Source organism: Passer domesticus, chromosome 13 (genome assembly GCF_036417665.1).
Source record: "Passer domesticus isolate bPasDom1 chromosome 13, bPasDom1.hap1, whole genome shotgun sequence".
Taxonomy (NCBI): domain Eukaryota; kingdom Metazoa; phylum Chordata; class Aves; order Passeriformes; family Passeridae; genus Passer; species Passer domesticus.
Window position 1 is genome coordinate 11,971,078 of NC_087486.1, and position 25,367 is coordinate 11,996,444.

The following is a 25,367-nucleotide window of genomic DNA, read 5'->3' on the forward strand; positions in this document are numbered from 1 at the left end:
TCACTGAGTTTTTTCCATTTCTCATCTTCATCCAGAAAATGATCACATTTTCCAAACTGTATTTTAAATATCAGACCTTCAGTCTTCTAGGTCCTGCTGATAAAGTTTAAGGATGAATAATCACCAAACCCTAGAACTGGAATGGGCCACATCCTCCTCAGCCATCCTTCCACAGAACAATTGCCATTCGACAGAAGTTAAAGGAAGTTGTGAACTTAGTGAACATCGGGGTTATGCTGCACAAGGGAAAACAAAGCTAAGACTCCTTTAGTGATGCCACTCGAGCCCTGAAAAGCTGCAGGAGGGAGGGTTTGGGTGCTGAGGCAGGGAGAGCATCCCTGCTGCAGCTTTGCCTCCGCAGCAGCCCCGGCTGCTGCCCCGGCTAATTGCTGCACCGAGTCCTGGGGATTAAGGAGTTATGAGGAAATATGGAGGGATGCAAGACTTAAAAAGCTGAAGAAAAGAAGCGAAAAAAATAAATTCTCTCTTCATCCGCTGCCATCCCCTCTCGCTCGCCCTTAACCCCCAGGCTCCCAGCTGCAGACGCGAGCGGCTGGAATCGCTTCCCGCACGCAGCGCACGATTGCCACCTGCAGGGCTCGGGCCACCCAGCAGCTCGGAGCTGAGGAAAATAACCACCAAACAGGTTGTATTTTCCATGAAAATTCACTCCATTTTCTCCTCTTTTCCTTCTCAGTACTCCGACTCAGAACATTAATCTACTGTTCTCAAGTGGAGGAAAAGTTAAGGGCTCTGTGCTGCGGCACGGAGAGATTAAGTAGACATGATAAAATTCTTCTACATATTCATACCCCAGTCCTTATCATTTTCTTATAGCTCCCGGAGATTGCGATATGCTCTTACCTTTTAATATTTTTTAATAGTTTTACTTTCCCTGTTCATATTTTGGTAATAAAGCAGAAGCTGAGAACATATCCACCAGGACTCTCATACATGGCAGACAAGATAATAATAAAATTGACTCGGTCCACACTGACTTTCAGAAGGAAAAGAGGTTTTTTATTACTGGTTTTATCTTGGACTAACACTGAAATGATTTTTACAAAAACTATCAGCATGCCTGCTTCTGCAGACAAAAGCCTATATATCAGTGCACACACAGGGAATACCAATTCCACCTAAGCAGGAAGGGGGAAAAGACATTCATATATGCTCTGTTTACTTTGAATGGACATAAGTTTGGAAAAATCCTTTTATCATTACACTTTCCTGTGTAAGACACTGCAGAAAAAATTGGCAAAGTGACAACCAATATGTGGCTTGGCAGGAGGCACGTAGGAGTCAAAATGGTCAATTCTACACACCTCACACACAAGGAATAGTTAAATGCTGAACACTTTTCTGCTTCAGGGACCAAGCAAGCTGGAGGAAAAGCCCTTCACAGCAGCAAATCTAATCCTTAAGACAAGAGCTACATTAAGTCATGGCTCGGAGCATATACTGAAGCTCAAGAAAAACAAATGCTACAGGGATACCAATGCCCTCTACAAGCCAAGCACCACAAATATGAGACTTTCAAAAGTAAACTAACTACATTTAACATGATCCAACCCTGTAAGGCACACTGCTAATGCAGCAAGCAATTTCAAACTCAGCCTGAAGCAAAACCATACCAACAGCTGGTGCTTCTGGATTTACAACAGTACTGTGACTTTCTGGAGAACTGTATTTTCTGTATTTCTATGATTTATGAAGAGAAGTCAATCAAGCCACAAAACTTACTCCTGGCTACCTCATGAAAATTCCAGAGGCTTGGCAAGTAAATGAAAGCATCTTCATAAGGAACTATGAACTATCCACAGAAAGGAAATATTCTGAAATCAAGAAATACAGGACATAGACATTTAATTGAGTATATTTTCTATTTCTTTTTCACTGCTTTTTCAACTTCTAACCAACCATTAGGGATTTCGGTAGTTTACATGGAACACTGAAATCATCCTGCTGATTTGGTCAACAATAAATCAAGTACCAGAAAGCAGTGATATATGAGTAACATGGCCAATAGGATGATAACATGATTTTAAGAAAACAAAGCAAATCAAGTGTACTTCAGCATAACACTTTAGCTAGCTTAGATTAAACCACTTCAAGGACAGATAGAGATGCAATTCTAGATTTGGAGGGGGGCAAAGTGGCCCTGGTTTCATTTAGCGAACTTATAACTGGGGCTTTTTTTTTCTGGATATGCTGGCCTGCCTGTTAGTGGCTTGTGACAAAGTGGTGAAAAGCTCAGTGACTCCATGACTCCCATTCTACATTCACTTATTCTATAGCTTGCTCATTTTCAAACAGATAAATAAACACTACCATGGACAGGAATAAGAAAGGCCTTCCTGAACACTCAAAGCTTCAGCTGAAATAAGTGGTGACTCTGAGCCCTTTTCAGGTATTTAGTTTTATCTAGAAATAAAAGCAGGGAAGATTTCTCTTAAAAAGCAGGGGGGAAAGGATTCTCACCAGCAGAATAGCTGCCTTTCTTAAAGAAAAAAACATTAGCTGAGCAGTGTCAGTGTCAAGAGAAATCATCAATGTGAAACCAGACTGGCAAGAAGTCACCTGAAGCAAGCTCTGTGCTAGCATATAAACCATTGTTGTTTATTCTGTATGAGTGAAGACTTATTCCTGTTCTTCCCCAGCCGCCATCCAGAGTCTGAAGCAGAAAGGACAAACACTAATCAAAGGCACAAGCAGAAATAAGGTGAAAAGAGAAGCATCAAGTGATTGCTACTAGGAATAGCAAACAGATTCAGAACACATTAATAGGAGACAAGCCTGATCAGAGCCAGGCACACAAATAATGGAATCAAGTCACAGATGGGCAGAAAACCCATCCCACAGACACAACAGCAGATGGACAAAACAAGTGACAGCACAGAGACCCAAAAATAAAAAAGTCATGATACTTTGTTTGAGCTCTCAAAAAAACACTACTTTTTTTTAGAGAAAGGTAATATTATGCCCAGAGGGACTGAAAAAATTATAAGAGGGAAGAAATGAGAGAATTTTTTTAATGAAAAGGAGAAAAAAAATGGGAGACCTGAACTGAAATCCCTTGTGCCTTTAATAACTTCTTCCATCTTCTAAACGCAGGGAATTGTTAATAGCAAGCAACATCTTATGAGAGTAGAAGCAGACATTAGTATTTTGTTCTCTAGTAAAGAGGGCAAAGCATGCAAGAGTTCTTAAACAGATTGTATTAAAATACCTTTGCTTATTCTCAAGTATCACCTGGGACCAGGTTTCTCTGCACTCATCATGAATAAGAAGATTCCAGGCTCAAATGGAGCACATGGTCCAGATTGTTTGTGCATCCCTAAAGACAAGCCCAGAACATGGGGTGTGCATGAGCTGTGGGCTCCCAGCACAGCCTCCCCTGGCAGCTGTCACAAAGTCCTCCTTCACCCATAAAGGAGAGCTAACAGCTCCAGTCAACCACATCAGATGTGATTCATGTTTAACCATCACAGCAACTTCAATAGCTCTTTAATTTCCCAGTGTTTATCAGAAAAACACATTAAAATACCCAGGAATAACAGGAGCACAGACTGGATAATAGTTAATATTTGGGCAAAAGCATGACCTTCCTTTTACCCTAGATAATTCCCAACTGTTTTTGGTAAAACTGTCTTACATAATAATGCATAAGGAATACATTTATTTCATCTACTTTTCTCCTTTTGCCAGGAAGAAAGCAAAAAATTACACACAGAGCTCTATTTCTAGTTTTCTTTCAGAATATCAGGGACCTTTGCTCTTTTCTCAAGAGCCATAGCTGGAAATAATGAGGAGGGATCAAGGGCCACAGCAGTTAGTTACAGCTGGTAAAGCAGTCCCATGAATGTCAAATCTGTGCAAGGCCTGTGTTCCTTACTCACAAAGGGTGCATAACAGATTTATGAACTTTGCAGTCCCAAGAGAGGATCTCACCTGTCTCTGCTTGAAATTGCTTTCATTTCCTCAGCACTGGCTTGCTCAGCCTCTCAGTTCCTATTACCAACTGCTCCCTACATCCCAGATTGCAGAACACGGGGGGGGGGGAAAAACAAAGCAAAAAATCACATGTCCCTTGTTTACAGGTAGTCAGCTGCCTTTTCTTCTCCACATCCAAGGCTTCTGACCACCTTCATTAAATCTATTGACATTCCTGCTCAGCTGAGGTTAATAGTACTTGCATCAAAGAACTTCACACCTGCCTCCTAATAAATCCCAGAAGAGAGGCTAAGAAAATACTATATCGCACCATAAAACCATCTCTGGACACACTGTGAGAGTCTGATGTGCTTTTTTGTACTGAGGCACCCAACAGGGCACACAGCACCCAGGGTGGGGTCAGTGCAGTGCAGAGTGGAACAAGCTACATGTTATAACTTCTCATCATGTCTGCTTTACACTTCAGACAGAATCACATACTGTCTTCAAGACACATCAGTTTCCTCTGTATAAAAGAAAATTGTAATATGCAAAATTCAGATGAAAACATTATTAGGATGCTGAAAGCAACATCTTCTAGACAACCTGCATAATTGGGAACAAGGCCCAAAAGGCACAGATGCCTTCCTAAAATTATATTCAACCAAAACTTTTGCTCATAATGTCAAGTTTGATCATAATTAATACTTTCTGGCACTGCAGGCTGAGAAATGCAAATTACATTAACTAGCTAGGAGTCAAACTGACCTCAGCTGCATGGCTAGAACTGCCAAGTGACCCTGGCCACACATGCAAATAATTCCCACAATCAGAGATCAAAGTCTACCACACCTTCCAAGAAAGGGGAGATGGTCAGCAATAAATCATCACTCCTACAACAGAGCACAGGTGATACACATGATGACATCACCTGCCTTGCTGCAATGTATTTTCTTGCAACCATTCTACCTGTTGTCCTAGATTTTATTAGTCTAAACACCATGACAACCTTGTACTGACAAAAATCCTTTCTACCACATCAGCATTTTACATAATGCATTTTTAATTCAGAGTATAATATCAAATCATTTGAGAAAACCCTGCTCAGCTTTAATCTTTTCTGTGAATAATTAGCAACTTGACAACAAAGGACACTCAGCTCTCTGGATTGACATGTATTCCAGCATCAAGACATCTGAATTTCCACCAAGGGCCTTGGTAATACTCTGTTCACTGGACTTCTGTTTTTTCAAGCTGAAAAGTGAAGTTTCAAGCAAGAATCCAGGCCCAGTTTAAACCATGTTAATGTCCTACTATATCAGATTTGTTTCGCTTCCTGACATCCAACTGTAATACTTCTGACACAGAAACAGAGCTGGAAATAACTACCAGGCACCAACGTTTATAGAAAACATTCAGTTAACTGAACTGCTGTTGATTTTAGGACACTGTGCAGACAACTGCACTTATATGAAAGTCAGCTACTCTTCCCAGACATCACCCGGGCACAGCCTGGAAAGAGGTTTTAGTGTATGCTGAATTCTTTTGGCATATCTGAATGACATCTCTAGAGAATGAACCACTAGCAGGAATTTAAAAGCTCTCATTTGCTGCTCCTTACATGAAGTCTGGATTGAAAAAGAGGTCTGTGACTCTTGATGTGGATGCCTTATACATCTTTTTAATTTATAGCAACAAGATGTCATTTTTATTCCTTGTTCAGCAAAAAGGCAAAGTTTCATCTTCTAGTGTTGTCCAAGAAAATTGCATGAACCACAGTTACCAAACAAACCACATATTAAACAAACTCTCATGGTTGGGGCAAACAATCCAAACTTCTTCCAAGTGCTGGTGGATTTGTGGTCCCAGAAGGACACAAAGTTCAAGTCTGAAGACTCGCCAAACGGTTCTGAGTTTAATACCTCTCACCTTTAACACATTTTATCAGAGTACTCTTTGAGAAATCCAAATTCCTACTTTGCAGGTAGGTACTATCCTGCAGAAAATATCCTTGGCCTGAAGCTTGAATTGGGTCATTAGTCTCTTACAAAGGTCAAGCCTAAAAATAATAATTTTAATATTTTTAGAATTTCCTTCTTTCCTGGAGAAAAAAGACAAAACCAGAATCAGTCCTGGATAAAGAAGAGGTTCAGAATCACTGCCATGCAGGCTCTTGTAACCCAGCCATGGCAGGGAAGTAGTGTAAGAATTTTGGTTGACTGGCTTCAGGTGGGGTTTTAAACTGAGAGCCATTTCATGATGTGATAAAAACAAATCTGTAGCAGCTCTCAGGACAAGGCTACTGAAGGTCAGGTATAATTTAAAACAGCTGTCCATACAAAGAAAAAAAAAAACCAAAATTTATCTCCAATGTGGAATAAAGATAGGAAAAATGAGTTTATCTTTTCCTTCTACACTAGCATGCAGGAGTACTGAAAACACAGCAGTAATAAGCTACAATGCAAATTGGTAAGCAATTTCTGTGCTCAGGATACACCAGTGATATGAGTGAATTTCCTCCCCCACCCCTCTAGAAGGTTAAGCTTTGAATAATAATAATTTTTAAGGCATTAACAGAACGTGGATTCTAAAAATTCCTAGAGGTAGCAATAACCTTTCAGATTGTTTCCAGAAACATCAGGAACACTTGATCTCCCTGCATCCCATTCTTCAGCTGGGGTGCCATACAGTCACTGCTCAACAGGCAATAAGGGGAGACATGAAAAATATAACTCCACACAATTATACAGATACCTGAGGCAAGGGAAATTAAATTACCAGAGCTACAATTTGATCAAGTTACAAAGATGCCACCATTGGTAAATGTTTTGTGATAAATAACCAACAGTCTGAGGGTCATTCTCTTCAGCACCAGCTCCTTGAAAATGCAGAGCGAGATGCAAAAAGAGAATTACAATTGCAAAAAGCAGCAGTTACTTGAAAAATGGGAAGAGGGAACATGCCATGGGTCACTGTGATGATTCCCATTTATTGTGTAATCCAGAAGTTTGAAGATTAAAAATGATAGAAAAGCATCTTTTTTAATACCCTTTAGTATTTGTATGTTTTCAAAAAGTAAAAATAAACAGAACCAAGCTCCTCATTCTCAAATATCTCCTTTAACCTATCATAGCATAAATTGATTCAAAAGCATTTAAGTGAAAAAAGAACTATCTAGATTTGAGGCACCAATATTACATCATTTCACACACCACACTGTGTTTCTGTAGATGTCTTGCACTGGTTAGTAGATGACACATTAAATTAATTTTCAGACAAATAAGGGTACAGTGCAAACAGAGAGAGAAAGAAACAGAAACCAACAGTGTGGTAGCTTGACTTTGTCCTTCCCTTGGAAACGTGTCAGACAATCTTTGTGAAGTGCCTGAACTGTTTATGTTATACCTCGAGCCTCAATCTTCTTTTCCAATGGTGCATCAGTCAGTATTAGACCTGTAAAAAGGCACTGGTGTGTTTCTTATGATTATTTTAAAAAAAAAAAAAAAAGACTATGAGAGTGAACTTGTCAAGACTTTTGTGTCATAAACTGCATCTACCTTAACACTAGTTATTCTAAATTTTTCCACTTTTTTTTCCACACATTTAATGTCTTCCTACTTCCTCATTTACAGACTCAAAGAAGGAAATCCTTTGTTAGTCTCTATTCTGTACAGGCACTTCAAAACCTTCAATAATTAACTGACATAATTAACATAAAATACTGGGAATTCAGGACAAAATTATGAGAAAACTTGCATTAAAAAATCACTTAGAGACCTTTCTCCCCTTCTCCCTTCTATAATTTGATGTGTAATGTGGTTGGTTTGTGTCTTTAACACACTTAAGATAAATGCTCACTAAACATAATTACTAACTGTTTTCTAACCTCTTTTACCCATACAAAAAGCTGAAATTTAAACTCCAATCCTTCACTGCTCAGGAATTGCATTTCAACTTTTGCATAAAATAAGCACTCAAAATTGTTCACTATTGCAATTTCTCCTTGGAGTACCTAAAATTACCAACATGTCCAATGTCCATCTGGAAGAGCTTAACACACAGTACCTCCTTTGAGAGCAAGGGGCTTCACCTGAATTATAGGTTAAAAGAACATGGACTAACCAAATACAAGGTAATTTTTGGTGGTGTTTTAAAGTAGGATTAAGTTAAGCCTTCAGTGAAATTACAGCAAATTTGCACTTAAGTATCAGATCAGAACTTCATCCACTATCTTCTACTGAATTCAGATGAAAGCTTTGTTTGCAAAGACAAGCAATCACACTTACATGCCACAGGTTCATTAAGTCAGCACCTCTCCTACTCCTTTTGATACTGTTTTCATTACCAAGATCTTTTCACTAAATACATAACATGTGGACCTTTATTCATTCCCAAATCCCTTTAACATTTTAAGTTCCTTCATTCTGTAGTTATTAGTCATTGATTTGTACTTGCCTTATCCCTAGCCTTTAGAGCTCTGGAAACCAAATACAGAATTTTTACTGCATGTCCTACTACTTTTACTGCTGAAATAATGAAACCTTATATAAGTTAATAATTTCATTATAAAAGTTTATTTCACTATATCTTCCAGAAAAGCCATTCAAGACAGAAATATGCAGTCAATTATCCAATAGAATGAAGTGGTGATGTTAATTAGCAAGTTAATGTTCAATTAGATTTAACAAAAATACTGCTGGGAACTTGAGAAGAGCCATAATACTGATGGTTCTTTATTAATAGAATGATAACATACAACAAAGCAAAACCTGCCAGCAATGAGATGTCAGGCTATAAAAGAGTCCCAAGAACAGATGACTTTTCCTGAGATTTAAGCTTCCTACAATCCTCACAGCTCCTTAGGGAGCCATGTCAATTATACCATCATCAATGCAAATGGCATTTTAAAGAGTCTCTGCAATGAACAGGGAATGCAAATGCTGATCAGAGGTGCTGGTGTTCAGCACAGCTCTCCCAAAAGCTCTGTCACCTCTTGTGTGTCTGCTCACTTGGTTCTGATTGTGTCATTTTCTGATGAACCACTGGTGCCCCTCTGCTTTTGTCAGTCAAACATCAGCCATTAAAAAAGGCTCATTTTCCACCATCAGAGAAGTGTGCAATGCAGCAGTGGCAGCAGCAAGGTGAACTCCTGTACAGTGTGTGATACTGTGAAGTGTGCTGGCTTTTGTGCTTGATAAGCTGCTCTTATTAAGATAAAATGTTTTCTAAGGAATTACCATACACAGAAAAGTAATAAAAAAACAAGTGACCGAGCACTTAATACTGCTACATGGTATGAGCAGGAAATGAAACTCTGCCTGAAATTTAATTACCACTATTCGGGGGAAAAAAAAAACCACAAAAACCCCAAATGCTCATTTTCAAAGGGCATTTGATCTGCATACTCTTGATGCTCTACTCATCATATAACAGGGCTCTTCTGGGAATAGATACTAACAAGTAAAAGTAGCCTTACAAATCAAAAGGAAAACAGAGTATTAATGAAAGAAACTAGCATACAAATCTGAAAATAAATTGGAACCCAGCCAGTCACTACACTGCTAAACCATTCACGTGTGATATATCCACTTCACATTTACATATCAAGCAAAAGCCAAAGAAACTCTACATTTCCTGTGTCAAGAACTTGTAATGTTTACCCCAAATGTTGCAGCAATCCCTTTTGCCTTCATCAAAATTTTGTATTTGTTTTTGAATAACGTAGTTTTTGAAAGTAGTTCAGTTAACCAGGATTAGAAGCTATTTTCTGAATTACTTGTATGTAATAACTAATTTTTCCTTTTCCTAAAGGTTGTTTCTAATACTAGTTCACCAATAGACAAGGTTGAAGGCATTTTGATAAAACACAGATTTACACAAGACAATCAAGAGCAAAAATAGAAATACTGAAAGAAGAAATATGGGATACAGGTGGACCAAGCATTTAATCAATTTTACATAATGCAGAAGGAGGGTCTTGAACTGTGCAGTGTTAGGAGATGTACAGATATACCCAATTCTAACACTGGCTTTTTATTTAATAGCTACTCCCTTTTGATCTGAGCTTTAGTCACACTTGGGTGTATCTGAAGACTGTTTAGGCTTGAAAGCAATGCTGAGGAGAGAGGGAAAACAAAAAACTCGAGGGACTTGCATCCAAACACACTCATAGAACAAGTGTCATGGGCAGGATGAGGTGTGAGGTCCCTGCAATGCTCTTATGTCCCTTGGGGTTCTCCGTCTCTTTATCGGGAAAAGACATTAAAGAGTTCTAGTTCAAGGCTATTGAACAAAAATAGAATATGGCACAGCAAGGTGAACTTTCAAGGGATATTTTACCTTGCAGAAAGCCATCCCACAACACAGAAGAAGGTGCTCCTGCTTTACCCACATATTAAGTTAATGGAACTTTCTAGGAACAAATTCCAAGCTCCTTAATTTATTTTTTTTTTCCTAGCATGCACTGCTAGTCAATGAAGTAGCTTAGTTTAAAAATGCTCATGCCTTCTAACAACTCTGTCTCTTGGAAAAAACTATGAAATTAATATAGTGGCAATCTCCCTTCCATAAGGAATTCTGTCTTTCTGGGAAATAGAACATTTTTGATTTTCAGAGTTCCTCTGCTTTCAGCACTGAGGTGTGACACCTCCATCCATCAGCAGCACTGATCAAACAGAACAAGCATCAAGGGTCACACTTCCCATGCAGCAGAAGAAAACTCCGTTCACAGGAAATGAGTTCACTCACATGGCATTTTCCCCCTGTCTGCCCACCCCAAAGGCAAACTCTCCAACCCCTCTGGCACACACTGCACTGTTAAATTCACCAATTCCTACACGAAACTAAGACATTTTTCTCGTCTGCACGGTGTGACAGCAATGGTCACTGCTTGCAGAGTTACACACCAAAGTCTCACTTGGATGTCCAGGTGGAGATGTGCCAGGGCAGCCTCAGCCAGATTCACCAGCTCATAGATATCTGTACCTTACAGAGATATTTTAGTTCCCACACAAAGGAATTTATTGGACTGTGGTACCGTTAGGTATAGAATAATTGTTATGTATATACACCAATACAAAATTTGTCATTACCAAATGCAAGTTAATTTGGGGAGGTTTTAGAGTATCTACACAGTATTTCTAAAGGAGTTTAATCTTTTCATCTGGATTTGTAAAGGAAGAAAACAGGTTGAAATCATACCCAGCTCTCCAATTTGTATTACTCTAGTTATAAAAATGGAAGAGTATTCTACAATCATTCCCATTTTTCAAAATCCCAAGTGCAAAAACTTCACCAGAAGCCATATGAAGTGAACTTTGAAAGTCCTCCATGGAACAGGAATCTCTGCCACAGACAGCTAATTTTAAATTAGTTTTTAAATTAGTGAGATAATCCCTATTTTTAATTTGGTATTTCAGTAAAGGTTTCCATCGATCTCAGTTTTCCAAGTGCACTTGAAAGCTTCTGAGTAACAGCAGTAGGCCGATTTTTAATTTTGCTTTCACACCACTTGATTTGATTCAAATTCTGTGAGGCAAAATGATATTTGGCAGCAAATGACACAAGATGCCACTTGGCATCATATTCTGATTTTTAAGCAGAAACTGTTAGAACACTTAAAATCATTTCTTTGTCTTACTACACCATATCTGAAATACAGGTCTAATTTATTAATGACTCCAATGTCAAACAGAGGAAACTAGCATACTAAAACCTCATTTTTTTCTGTAGATTGGAAGGATATTGATTAGATGAACTGGGGGAAAGTTTAAAATATTGCAGAGTAATATGTCTGAAAATTAAGATCTACTACATAATTAAGAAATGCTACAGGCAAATAGAGACTTTACAATCCAAGGACTCATGATGGTCAGTTCAGGAGCCACATGTATATTTTACAGACCACTGCAACCTCAAAACAGAATTTGATCAACCTATGGTTACATCATGAACACCATTTAAATCAGGATATTTGACTACATTACGTTTAGCCCACATAAACACTTATTCTATCTCAGCTGAGCTGCAGTACCATTGAGTACTACAAATATCATTTTCATGCTTCCCCCACCCACATTCCACCATTCTTTGTTACCCTCTCTCATTTCAGTGACTTTGCCATTTGTATGGCAATTTCCTCTAATAGCTTTACTCAGCTTCCAAACTGTGCAGAATGCTGAACAAAGCAGAACAAGTAATTCAAGCACCTTTAAGAGGACTACAGAGCCCTTTAGCAAGCATTAGATAAGCTTCTGAACAAACAGTGTTTATTTAGCCAATTATCCCTAAGGTCACTGAATTCCACAACACCCAGAAGCAAACCCAATAAATAGGAATGCACAAGGAACATCTCTACTGCTGGGGGAACCCTCCTCTAGTTGGGATACACAACCAGACATAGATGAATGGGGCTTAATGCTTTAAAGCAGCACTAATTCTTACTAATGCTTGCTTCTGGTAATCAAGAAGCTTATCAGAAAGAGAAATAAAAGCACAGAGCAGTGACAATACATCTCCCAGACTTCCTCTCATACTCCAGGAAAGGATCCATCATTAGAGACTCATATTACACAAGGTAGGAATGTTTAAAATCTCTTCATATTCACACAGTGGTCAAAGAGTACAGTTTTTTTGCATCTGTTTTTAACCAGCACAGACTGGCTAAATTGATATTAAGGATGAGACCTTTACAAAGCAGCAATGGAATTTGATTCTGAAGGTCCATAAGGACACAGTATTAGTGCATTCCTCTGGTTCATCAGGAATTTAAACAACACCCACTTCAATCTCTACTTCAGGAATACCTGAATTGCCAAGGCTTCAAGCCAAGCCCCCATAACTAGAAGTACATGAGTAGGAAATATGGAGGGGCCCAACCTCCAAGTACTGACCAGAAGCAACATCTCAACCTTTTCAAACCAAACTTTCTGTTGAAATTGGCCTGCTCTAAGAAAGCACTTTGTCAAAAATATCTTAACTAGCTCTCATTCACCAGTTACGCATTTTATCTCACAGAGGCAGATTTTGTTCTACTTCTATTCCTTACAGCTTCAGTAAGGTTCACTCAAGCAGCTCAAGACTGACACACCTTCCACACAGCTGCCTCAATTGGAGCATTAAGCATGTTCACCTGAAAGAGTGAGAAACAAGAGCCTGGCACATGTTGAGTTTATAGACAAAAAGCAAGATTTCTTTTTGATAGCTGACAAAACTGTCAAGAAGCATACATTCAGGAGCTTGAACATCACTAAATAAGCAGCAGGAATGAAAACACACCATTGGTTCAGACTTGCCAAACATCAGCTTCGTTTGTGATTTCAAGTTATAAATCTTTGATAGTTTGGGGCTGTGGAAGTGTCCAGACTGTAGTGAAACACTGACTCATGCAAACAAAGCATAAAACAACAAGTGACTGGGGTCCCATTGCAACTCAGCCTGCGAGGTGTGGAACAGGAGCTGTTTTCCATATGAGAAGCTCTCAAAGTTACACAGCAATGTTTGCTGCTGCATCAAAAACCCTTGCCCTGCTCCTTGCATTCAAAAGGGACGTAACAGTATTATTCATCCACTCCAGGGTTTGCCCACGAGTATTGAGGAGTCCCTTAGGTTCAGCTCCTGTAATTACCCTTTTGAACACTGAGCAGAAGTCCTGGCTCAGACACACTGTGGTGAGTAGCACATTGAACAGAAACTTGGAATAACTGTGGAGGGAACAAGTGCAAAACAGTCCCTATGTGATTTTACATTCACTTACTCTAGAGCAAGGGCCTGTCTGCTTCTGTGTCTCATGAAAAATCCTACAAAGTCCACAGTACTCAAACCAAGAAAAGCACACTTGAGTTTTATCATTTTTCCCAGAACACCATCAAAAAAAATCACAAACAAAACATAGTCACTCACACACTTACAGAGCTTGTGCCAGAAGGAGCTTTCAAAATGTTACATGTCAGAATGCTAAAATGATTGTTCACAGAAACAAAGCCAAGCAACAGAGGCACAGAGCACAGATGAGCCAGCACTGGAGCTGGGCAGGAACCCAGTATTTCATTATATTCCCACTCTGACTTTAGCCTCAAAAGACTTTTTGTCCTCAGTCCAGCTCCCACTGCTGCCAGCCTCTCCACTGATTTCAGCAAAAGGTTGATTGGGCCTCAGGGCTTAAGTTTCAGACATACTGGATGTGTGTTGACTTCAGCTGTCATGGTAAATGCTCAGCAACACATCAGGAAGAGCAAGTCCTCTGCATGTAAAACAGCTCTGGTCACATCATCACCTCACAGGAGTCACAAAAGCATAGAACTACTTTAACAAGAAAGCCCTGAGAAGGATGGTGACAGAGACCTTCAACAAATCAGTCAAGATGACTAAGCACAGGCTGCAGACTTGCAGAAGGTTTCAGAAATAAATATGCATCTAGTAAAATTCTTCTCCATAAAGTGAAGCATACAGTAAACGTCAAACTATAAACCAAAGCAGTCTATAAACTGAAATATTGGGAATGAAGATGTGAAAACTTCAATATACCTTAAAAGTCAATGCAGTTCTGCATGATTTGCAGTAAAACCTCTTCTTTCTTCCCCTGGTTTATAGGTATAATAAGCCAGAACTTACATCTTCTTCTCCAGCCAAAGACTGCTGTCTTCTATTGAAATTCTTGTTTCCATTAAAGCACAAGTCACTTACGTACTCAAAACATACTTGTGCAATATTTTGTTTACATATATCCACAACACACTGAACAGTGTGTCAGTTCAATCCTTAAAGTACTATTTTTAATGCCTAAGAAGTTACATGAAGGCATGCAGGAGGCCATCTAGAACATGGTAGGCACTATGAAAAACATTTCTTTCCTGTTCCCTAAGTGTAGGACTTAAGATAGCCACAATACACAGAGTGACACTATTCCACATGAGAAGGCTGCAAACATCTGCCCTTCCCTGCTCTTCAGCCCATCCTTTTATCCCCTCATGTTGATGCATTGCACCTGTGTGCCCTCTGCTCCCTTTGCGATTGGTCAGTGCCCCGGGCTCGTTATCTTCAATATTATTCACCTGAACAACACAGCTGTAGCCCATTGGGGATGAGGCCGGGCCACAGCCCCACTCCCAATCACCACAAAATTACCTACATTTAAGTACCTCACACACTCAATCACAACATTTAGGGGCTGGGAAAATAGGCAGGGAGTTAAGTCCTCCAAACCTACTGGGGAAAAGTAGCTTCCAATAACTACCTGTTGTAAACAAGTGATTTCTATCACCCAGAGAAAATACTTGAGATTTTCTCAACAGATCAGTAGTTCTCTGTTCAAAGACTTTTATTTTTAATCATAATAAATAACTAAAATATCTGTCTTCCTTTCTAAATCCTTTTTGCCTGCCCATCAGGAATAGCTTTTACAATTACAAAGTAAATGCTGTGAAGAGTTAGAGCATAGAACCTCCCTGGAGTACTTTATGAAATCTACTGGCTTTCATTGCTGTCTCAGAGATCTTCCAAATAAGACTAAAAAAAAAAAAAAAAAAGCAAAGCATGCTTTTGATGAAATATATTGAATGAGGATTTAGGAATTCACCAAAAAAGCTGCCATTTCCCCTTCACTGATAGATAAACTTTGACTAGTTACCAGCTATTAAAGCTGGGAATTCTTGCATTTTGTCTAGTCAATGCCTGGTGCAGTGATGACTTCAGGTAGTATTAGAAGGGTGGGGCTGCAGACATCAGTATCATAGTTCCTGTCTGGATCCTAGGGTGTTCATAATTTTCTATGCCCAGGGAAGAACTGAATATAAGTGCTCAAAATTGTTTCCTTCAGTAAATTCTTCATTATCTATGGCCTGGTTACAAATTGTGCTGTTAGCATTTGGATGTGCTGCTGCTTAGCAGAGAATCAGCAATGCAGGTTTTGGGTAAAGCTCAGGGTGAAAGGAAATAAAAAGGTAGAGCTGAAAATCTTTGGCAGAGCAGAAATTTCTTACGCATTCCCAGCAGCAGGATGGGCCTTCCCTACAATGCAAAGCAGCTCTTGACTGAGGCAAACAGGTCTGAGAAGATTTATCAGCACAGCAAGCGCTGGAAATCACAAATGTAGGCAAGAGGTGGAAAATAAGTCTTGGACCATGAGAGAAAAAAGTAATTGACATTACACCATCCTGACTATCTTGTCCTGCCAGAGGACAGAGAAGTTTAGCATCACAGGACCCTAGAAATTACAGGTTCTATTGTTTGTAGTTCACATTAAAAACAATTAGATTATTTCTATTAGCCAGTTTTTCACCTTATTCTTTTCTTAAGTAAATCAAGACATTAGTTGCTAATGCCAAGTTTATAGAGGTATCTGTTAACAGTCCTTTGATTTCTGCTTGAAGTTCTAAAATACTTTCTAACAAAACCATATCTTTTTTACAAAACAAGCAAGAAACACATTTTCTGTTTATCTACTGGGATAAACAAAGCAGTAATTGGTAATTCATATCTTCCGTAAATTATTTTCCTCAGTAGAAACTGAGACTCTCAATAAGTGAGCATTGAAAGGAAGAAAAACAAACATCTGAAATGCTGCAGGTCTTTATCTCACAGCGATGATTATGAAGACAGCCTTTATAGGTCTTCCTCTGTCAGTCTGAAAAAAAGTTCTATGCTACAATTAATTCAAATCAGATGTAAGAAAAAGAAAGGTATGAAACACTGAAGTGTAAAGGTGCTCATTACCGTGAAAGAAAAATGAAACTGCATGCAGAGTAACTGCATAAACCACACATTCTCGTGTCACCAGCCAAAACAATCTTATTGATATATATTTTTAAATCTGACATTAGCTTGTAATAACATTTTCAAACAATAGTTCTTTCCTATTGATTTTCTGTGCAATCCATTAGAGAGAATGCTATCACCTTTGAGTCAGCTACAGGGTTTTAACCTTCCAAGAAGTATGGGAACACAAATATGACAGTTTTTCTGAGCAGCATTGATTGCTGCATATTTTAAGTTATTCTGTAGAGGAATACCAGAAAAATAGCTTCTAGATGCATAATGTATAAGCTCATTTACAGGAAGCAAGGAACAAATCAAAAAGGGAGAAGTGACACCTAAGAAACTGATAGAAGCAACAGCAATTTTGTCAAGATAGATAACAACATGGAAATTTAACCTTATGGAAAAACTCTTTATTCAAAGCAGGCATTTTGACAAACAGCCTTTTAATTTGCAAACTGTGCTTCCCAAAGGTAATGAAGAGTACCCAAAATGAAAAGGAAGAGCACTGCTCCTTGTCTCTGAGACCTCAGCACACAACCTGTCAAAGCTCCAAAATGTAGACTTCCCTCCCACAAGCATCCAGTGCACATGGAGCACAGCACTAGGCTTCCTGGCCAACACATTCACAAACCTCATGCCAGATGTGAAATAGAAGGTTTGCAAAGAGAATGCTGCCATAATTCTCCATGCTTCTGCAGTTCCTCAGACCAAGACTCGTGCTAGATGCAGATCAGCAGCCAGCTGATCTGTAAATGCCTCCTAGGGAAGGGCTTCCCAAGCCAAGCTCAGAATTAATTTTATTTCACAGCTTTAACCTGAAAACCATACTATGTTACAACATAATAAACATCTAGCCAGGAGTCCATAAATATTTAACTAATCAGTATTGGTTTTGTTTCAGGCAGCTTGACAATTTACAGCTGTGTGCTTAATGAAGCACAGGTTCTCCAGGCAGCCACAAAGCTCAGCAAGGCACAAGGGGTGTTTTCCCTGTCCACTTTCCAAGAAAAGATTCCCAAACTCCTGTCACTGACCACTCTGTTCTAACTATGCATGTCTCAGTGGCCTCAAAGGAAGGAGCCCATCCCTGCTGGACCCCTTATTTGAGGCACAAGAAGTGACCAGCAAGGATGCTTTAACCTACACATTCCTTACAAAGAGGACATCTGCAGAGTGCCTGAAGACATGCAGATTTCAAAATGGCTCCATTCAGCACACAAGGTATATTTGTGCTACAAACAATTCCTGCACAGAAGTGCAAAGTTCAGTTGGAAAGTGCCACTTGCTCCTTTTGCACATTGAGAAGGCAGCAGCCACACAACACATCACTTGTAGCCTGCACTTCTACCCCTTGGACTGCATACAGACCTACTCCCTCAACATCTTCCTCATCTCAGAAGTTTGCCGCCTACATACGTTGAAAACATGATTATGTTTTATACAGATTGAGTTTAGATTCCCACTTCCAAGACCCATCTATGCCATTGCTTACCAGGCACACAAAGCCGGAAGCATTATTCTATGGTACAAGACTCTACTGGCATACTAGAAGATAAATCCAAGATAGAAAAATTTACCTGGATAAATTTCTTAAATTATAGTTAAAATTATTTGCAAGCAAAGCTAATATACTTGTTCTTCAGCTTAAAAGCTCTGCCTAGAAGTTAACACTTGGAACTGAAGTGTGGATGTGCTCCCTGTCACCTCAAAGCCAGTGACTCTACCACTTCTCATCAACCAGGGATTGCATATCCATCTTTCACATTGCTCTAGCAAAGCCTTCAGGAAACTCTCATCATGAAGAGTGGTGTTAGCAGGCACATAAATACAAACATCCCACTCTTCAACAGCCAGCAGCAGTTGTGCTTGCAAGGAATTACTCTTTCACTTCATTTAATAATCTGCCAAGTCTTCTGCAGAGACCTCAGCTCGCTGTTCTGCACCATTATTGGCTTGTGACTGCAGAGATTCCAGACTCACTGGAGCACAAGCTTATGTAAAGCTGAGCAGACACAGAGAACAAACAAAACCAGACTGGACATAATACCAGCAGATTCTCAAAGCCATAATACCCAATTACATAATTAATTCTATTATTCAATCCCATTCTTCTGCCACCTCAGCAAGCTGTCTAGTTACAATCTTATCTTCACTGCTACATTAACTGCCCCAAAACCTTTGTCCCTAGATGCCTCATTGAAAAGTCCTCAATTGGTAGAGAAGTCACACTTCAAAATACAACATTCATTAAAACACCTGCAACAACATACATTGTTCTCTTGCAAATCCCTTAATATTACTCAATACTGAAAGCCAATTAAAAAAAGCATGATGGGTCTTATGTTAAAGCAAAGAGAGGAGAAATTACTCATCTAAAACTTCCACAACTGCTGCTGCAAAGCAGCCACATGAGGATGTAGCAATTAAAAGTACAAGATTTAAGTGCATGTAAATAGATTTGCTGGGTATTGAGCTAAATAGTAAAATGAAGCACTGTGTATGGAAAATAATCCTTCAGCAAAAAATTACTCTTCATTATTGTAAACTTGATCATTTGAAAATCTAGAAAACTTCAGATACATATTTGCAAACTATATTTGTCAAGTGAGTGCATCTTATTCCCTTCAGCAAGTTGTCCTGATTTTTTTCAAAACTCAAAAATCCTTCTAGGGGGAGGTTAAGTTAAAAGTCCTCTATATAAAAATATCTCCCTTCACATTCTTTTCTCGTATTTCTCAGCCCTGAATTTACAAAAGTAATTCCACAACACATTCGCTGAAACTCCTAATATAAATACAGCAAATCTCACAGTCTGTAATGAGTGTTACATTAAACATGAGCAGGGCATGTGCTATCTGTGAGCCACCACTGCCCTCATCCGGGAGAAGGCTGAATCTCCCATTCTACCAGGAAAGATTTTAATTTTCCACATCATTGTTTGTATCACTAGTTTTGGTACTACAGATCTGAGAATACAGACTGTCACTTACGTATTCCATCAAGTTTAAGTGTCCCCTCTCAAAGAAGGGATTCCTTTTAGATCCCCTAGCAAGACGAAAAAAACCTGCTAGCACACCTGGGCAAACAAACAAAACAAATCACCAAACCAAGAAACCCACAGCATTTACTTCCACATGAGTGGTAACAAGTGATTTCTGTGCCGAATCCATCTACATACAAATGCAAACACCGAATATGCAGTGCAAACAAATCAAAAGCTGGAAACAACTGGGATTCAGATCAAATAAAAAGAGGTAACAGAACAAAAATAGTGACAATGGGAATAGCTTAGATGTGCTCCACTGTTATTCATAAAGGCATAGCTACTCAGGGGTGGATGAAAAACCAACCTAAAGGCGCAGAAGGATAAGAACTGCTATTGAACAGATATGATTTCCAAAATAGGCAAGGAAATGGAGTTGTGGCAAGAAAAATTTTATTAACCATAATTTAAACCAAATCAATGTGTCACAAACAATAAGGAGCCAGATCAGTTTAAAGGAAGAATGACACAGTCTTGACCCACTATGACGCAGAAACAGAAAAAACCCAAACAACCAACCAGCATTTTGCTTTCCTCTAAAATAAATCACAGCCCTATTAAAATAATTTAGCATTTTAAACAATAATTTTGGCTGTTAATATTTGATTAATAGCAAAAAAGCTACTTGAAATGCCTCTATTCCACAGAATATTTATTCATTCATAAAGAATATATTAATATATTCTGTGCCATTTCAGTTGATTTTTAAACACTCCCTACAGAAGCTGGGGTCATGATAATATTTTTAAGGAAAATATTTAGTTAGCTGTTTAGTCTAAATCAATCCTAGCAGTATCATTAAATATTTGCCTATTTATGCCTTCAATGAACTACTCATCTGGCCCTTTTCACACACAAAAAAAAGCTAAGTCATCCCTTCTCAGACTGGTAGCCCAGTCCCTAAAAGTGGCAGCAAATTCTGAGGCTCACAAGCTGAATTTTAACTGTTCAGTAATCAGTGCTGGTTTCTGCAGAAATTACTTGTCTCAGCTTTTTCAGATCTTGTAGTGGGAGGGTGACACAAGCAGAAGTCAGTGAGGCTGCTCACAAGCATTTATTTATTTAAGCAACAAGGAATGTTTTCTATGTTTTCAGCAAACAGCCAGCAGCTTTGGCCAGCTGTGAGCAGGTTGCAGGGCACTTAGTCCCACTAAAGGGTTACTGAGTACTCCCAGCACTGTTTGAGCCTTCACAAAATGGTATCAGAGACCACTGACCAAAAAACTTGGAAGTCTATATCCCATAATTTAAGAAAACTACGACAAAAATAAATAGAGGCACATACAGGTTAGAGGCAAGGTGAGAGTAGCACTGGGGGGACTGCAGCATCTCTTTCAATTACCAAATTTCACAGCACCTCTCTCACCCATATATTAAAAACTGAAAAATAGACCTTGCCCTCCTCTGGGACCTGCTGTTCAAATGTGCAGCACCAGACAAGCAGCACAACAGGGCTCATGTTTCCCTCAGAGACAACACTGTCACTCCAGCTACATTTGTCTGACATTTTACATTCACACATTAGGAGACTGTGACTATTTCTGGACTGCAAAATACTATCTGAAGGACAGATAGATTATATACCCTGCATTCTAAAGTGGCAGGTTGCTATGGTTTCCCCCTGCAAGAACAAAATTCACTTCATTAGGTTATCTGAAGATCTCCACTAAAACCAAAAGGGGCCATCAGGGAAGCAGCCTGTCCTTTAATCACAGCTCTGCCTTCCTGAACACCAGTCCATTTTTCTTCTGAAACAGCTTTTGAAAAGAAGAATGTAGTTCTGCACATGAACTGAAATATCCTGATACTCCATATTCTGAGATGAGCTCTAACCACAGAGCTGGCACAACAATGTGGATACTGACTGATTGAAAACTGCTGTACTGTAAACCATGGTTTAGAAAAAGATATTTAACTCTTGGTTGTTTAAATTAATACCTGAGCTACTTAACTCATTTGGTAAATCACATTAGAATTAGCAGAACCTCTTTTCTTGAAAGTAAGACAAACATAATAGGACAATATATTTCTTTTTTAAAAAGACACAAACCCAGCTGAGGCAAATTCCCATGACCAGGTGTCACCCTGCTTCTGGAGGTTGTGGCAGGAATAACATCTTCAAGTCTCTTTTTCTTTTCGCCCAACAATCTTTTCTGTGTATTTTTGCTTATCTCCAAGTCCTACATGATCCATCAAACGAAAATTACTTGCTCATGCCATCTCTTCAGCCAAGCACAGTGCCAAAGACAACCAGTACTGCTTTTAGCAAACTTTTCAACCATTGAGAGCTCCTAAGCTCTCAATTAGTGTTTCAGTTGCATTCCTTTGGGATCTATCGAAAAGTTAACCTTTTTAAAGGAAAAAAAAAAAAAAAAAAAAGCTTCCAAGTGCAAGTGATTGACTTCCTAATTCGTTTTTCTCAAAAAAAAAAGACAAACCCTGTATTTCCATCATGCCAAGTCTCAGCTTAGAGGGCTCACCAACTGTTATTCCAGACTAGTCAGGAACAATGAGCCCATTATCAGTAAGCCTAAAGCTAATGTGCAGCACCCACACAACCATTGGAAACATTCAGTCCATAAACAAAAAAAATTAAAGTATTGAAACACAAAGCATCACTTTGTACTGTCTTGTAATGACTCAAGTATTTCTAAGAGTTCCCTCTGAAGGAAACTGACACTTTCCCTAGGCTGCTCCTCCCGGGGTGATTAACAAAAACACGCACACTTTTGCAGGCCTATTAATCATCACAAGTGCCCAGTCTCAGTTTTCCCTGTGTTCCAAATCCAGCTGACATAACTATTCCTAAAACAGCAGTCCTGAATCTTCTCAAAATGGGAGAAAATACCTGGCTGAAAATTATGGGTGGAGAAGATATAATCATGAAGAGTACAGGACTGCTGCTAGTTTTTAAGTTTACACTCCAGATTCATGATTTCATACCACAACCACACCCTCTTCTTCTAGGGAAGCTAACTACACGCCAGTCATATTCACAATGCTTGCTGATGCTCTTAACAAAGCCTGGGCGAAAGGAGTGTGAAAGAGCAAAGGATTTTCCTGAATTATGTCAATATAAATACTTTTGGGGTAAAAGATTATTTTTAAAATCAATACATTGCAAAAATAGCTCAAAGAGCTCACATTAGCAAGCATACAACTCAGATACAGGCAGGAGACTAGCATATAGATTACATATAATTCCAGTGCAGTAATAGAGAAAAAAGAGCTAATGGACTGCCATTATCCCTATCCAAAACAAGGGTTTGGGCATTATTTTTGCAGTCAAGGGAGAATCACAGAATCACAAAATAATGAGGTTGAAAGTGACCTCTAAAATCACTGCGTCCAACCTATGCCCTAACACCTCACCAAGTGCCAAGTCCAGTCTTTTGTTAATCACATCCAGAGATGGTGATTCTACCACCTCCCTGGGAAGAGCATTCCAGTACTTTATTACTCTTTCGGTGAAAAAAATTTTCCTAATATCCAAACTAAACCTTCCCTGACGGAGCTTGAGACTGTGTCCTCTTGTTCTGTCAGTTGCTGCCCGGTGGAAGAGACTGACCCACCTGTCTACAACCTTCCTTCAGGAAGTTGTAGAGAGCAATAGGGTCACCTCTGAGCCTCCTCTTCTCCAGGCGAAACACCCCCAGCTCCTTCAAACGTTCCTCGCAGGGCTTGTGCTCCCAGCCCCTCACCAGCCTTGTTGCCCTCCTCTGGACACACTCAAGCATCTCAACATCCTTCCTATGGTTGTGTTCGAGGGTGCCAGGACGAGTGAAGAGACGAGAATCTTGGCTGACTCAGAATGTTTCAGAAGTCTGATTTATTATATTATGATATTATATTATATTAAAATGCTATACTAAAACTATATTAAAAAAATAGAGAGAAAAGATCCTTCAGAAGGCTAGAAAGAACAGGAAGGAATGAATAACAAAAGCTCATGATGCTCAGAGTCCGACGCAGCTGTATCTTTGATTGCTTATTAAGTAGAAACAACTCACATGAACCAAACAAAGATGCACCTGTTGGTAAACAATGTCCAGACCACATTCCACAGCCCTCAGATAGTTAATTGTTTACATTTCTTTTCTGAGGCTTCTCAGCTAGAATAGGAGAAAAATGCTAGCAAAGGATTTTTCATAAAATACCATGGCAACACCTTCCTAAACTGAGGGGCCCAGACCTGGGCACAGCACTCAAGGTGTGGTCTCACCAGCGCCGAGTACAGGGGGAGATTGACCTCCCTGCTCCTGCTGGCACACAATTCCTAAGGCAGGCCAGGAGCCATTGGCCTTCTTGGCCACCAGGGCACACTGCTGGCTCATATTCAATCGGCTGTCAACCAGCACCCCCAGATCCCTTTCTGCCTGAACACTGTCCAGCCACACTGTCCCCAGCTTGTAACATTGTAGGGGTTTTTGTGGCCAAAACGTAGAACTCAGCACTTAGAATTATTAAACTTTGTGCTGTTGGACTCTGCCCATCCATCCAACCAAAGTCTCTCTGCAGAGAGAGAAACCAAACCAATCCAGAAGGAAACTGTGTGTCCTTGTCTCAGCATGACAACCACTGAAGAGGCAGAACAGACGTCTAGGAGAGATGCAGCATCTTTGCTATCCAGTGTGAACCCTCTAGCTCATCTCTGTCAGAGCTACAAGGGAATAGCTGCAATTCATTTCAGGAGCTCCTGGTGGTCTCACTGTTTGCAGCCCCTCTCCTGAAGCATCTTCTGTCCACACGCAGCAGCCTGCAGAGCAGTGTGTGCACTCACTTCAGCCACGCCAGCGTGAAGTCTGGCAACTCACAGCAAGACACTTCTCAAGCTGCTGCCCAAGTGACTACAGTAGCCCCAAGAAGGTGTTTTGGGCTTCTGTTTACCAAATGCCTAAGCCCGAAGAACATTTTAAAATCATAACTTATATGTTATATTTAATCAACATGAACTGCTTTTCCATGTTGTCACTTCAGTCCAGAATCCTTACTGAAAGAATAAAAAACTGGCCAGTGATTTTGCTGCTGTCAGTGGCTTCAAATCAGATCCATGGCCCACTGCTTTTTACAGCACTCCCTTAGTCTATTTTTAAGAGCAATTTGAGAAATAAAAGCTATTTAAAACAAGCAGCATGAAAAGAAGTATCATTTGCTTCACATGATTATTATGTGCATAGTAATGACAGGAAGAATACTGCAAATGTTTTCCAACTCTCTAAAGAAAAAAAAAAAAGAACACTTCCTTTGCAATATATAATTTTGAATTTTAATTTAGATAACTCAGACTATTTACTGGCAACATAAATATCCATATTCATGACATCTGATTTGCTATAATCTTTATTTCTGATGTGCTGCATCTGTGAATACTTGAAGTACTTGAGTTTGCATTCATGGGCAATTATATGGGAATGTCATCCAATAGCAACAGATTGATTTACAGTTTAGACTTTGTAGCACCAAAAGACAACTCATTTTCTCTCAGATGGGCTGTGGCATGAGACCTGGGATTGATGCTTCCACTCTCATTTTTTTAACAAATTACTTCTTCTTGTCTAATAGACACTCAAATCAAGGACATTATAATGAGGGTCAAACCAGTGCCTTTTAGATGCATTCCCTCAATCAGCAGTTT

General features: G+C 39.4%; 1 protein-coding gene across 1 annotated transcript in view; it reads right to left on the reverse strand.

Moving 5' to 3' along the window:
• The window catches only part of LOC135279841 (uncharacterized), a 418,268-nt gene extending 403,379 nt beyond the window's left edge, over positions 1–14,889 (reverse strand). The window contains exon 1 of the mRNA XM_064387383.1: positions 14,458–14,889. The gene's annotated coding sequence lies outside the window, so the exon portion shown is untranslated. The remainder of the gene's footprint in view (positions 1–14,457) is intronic.
• Between the last annotated feature and the right edge of the window lie 10,478 nt (positions 14,890–25,367).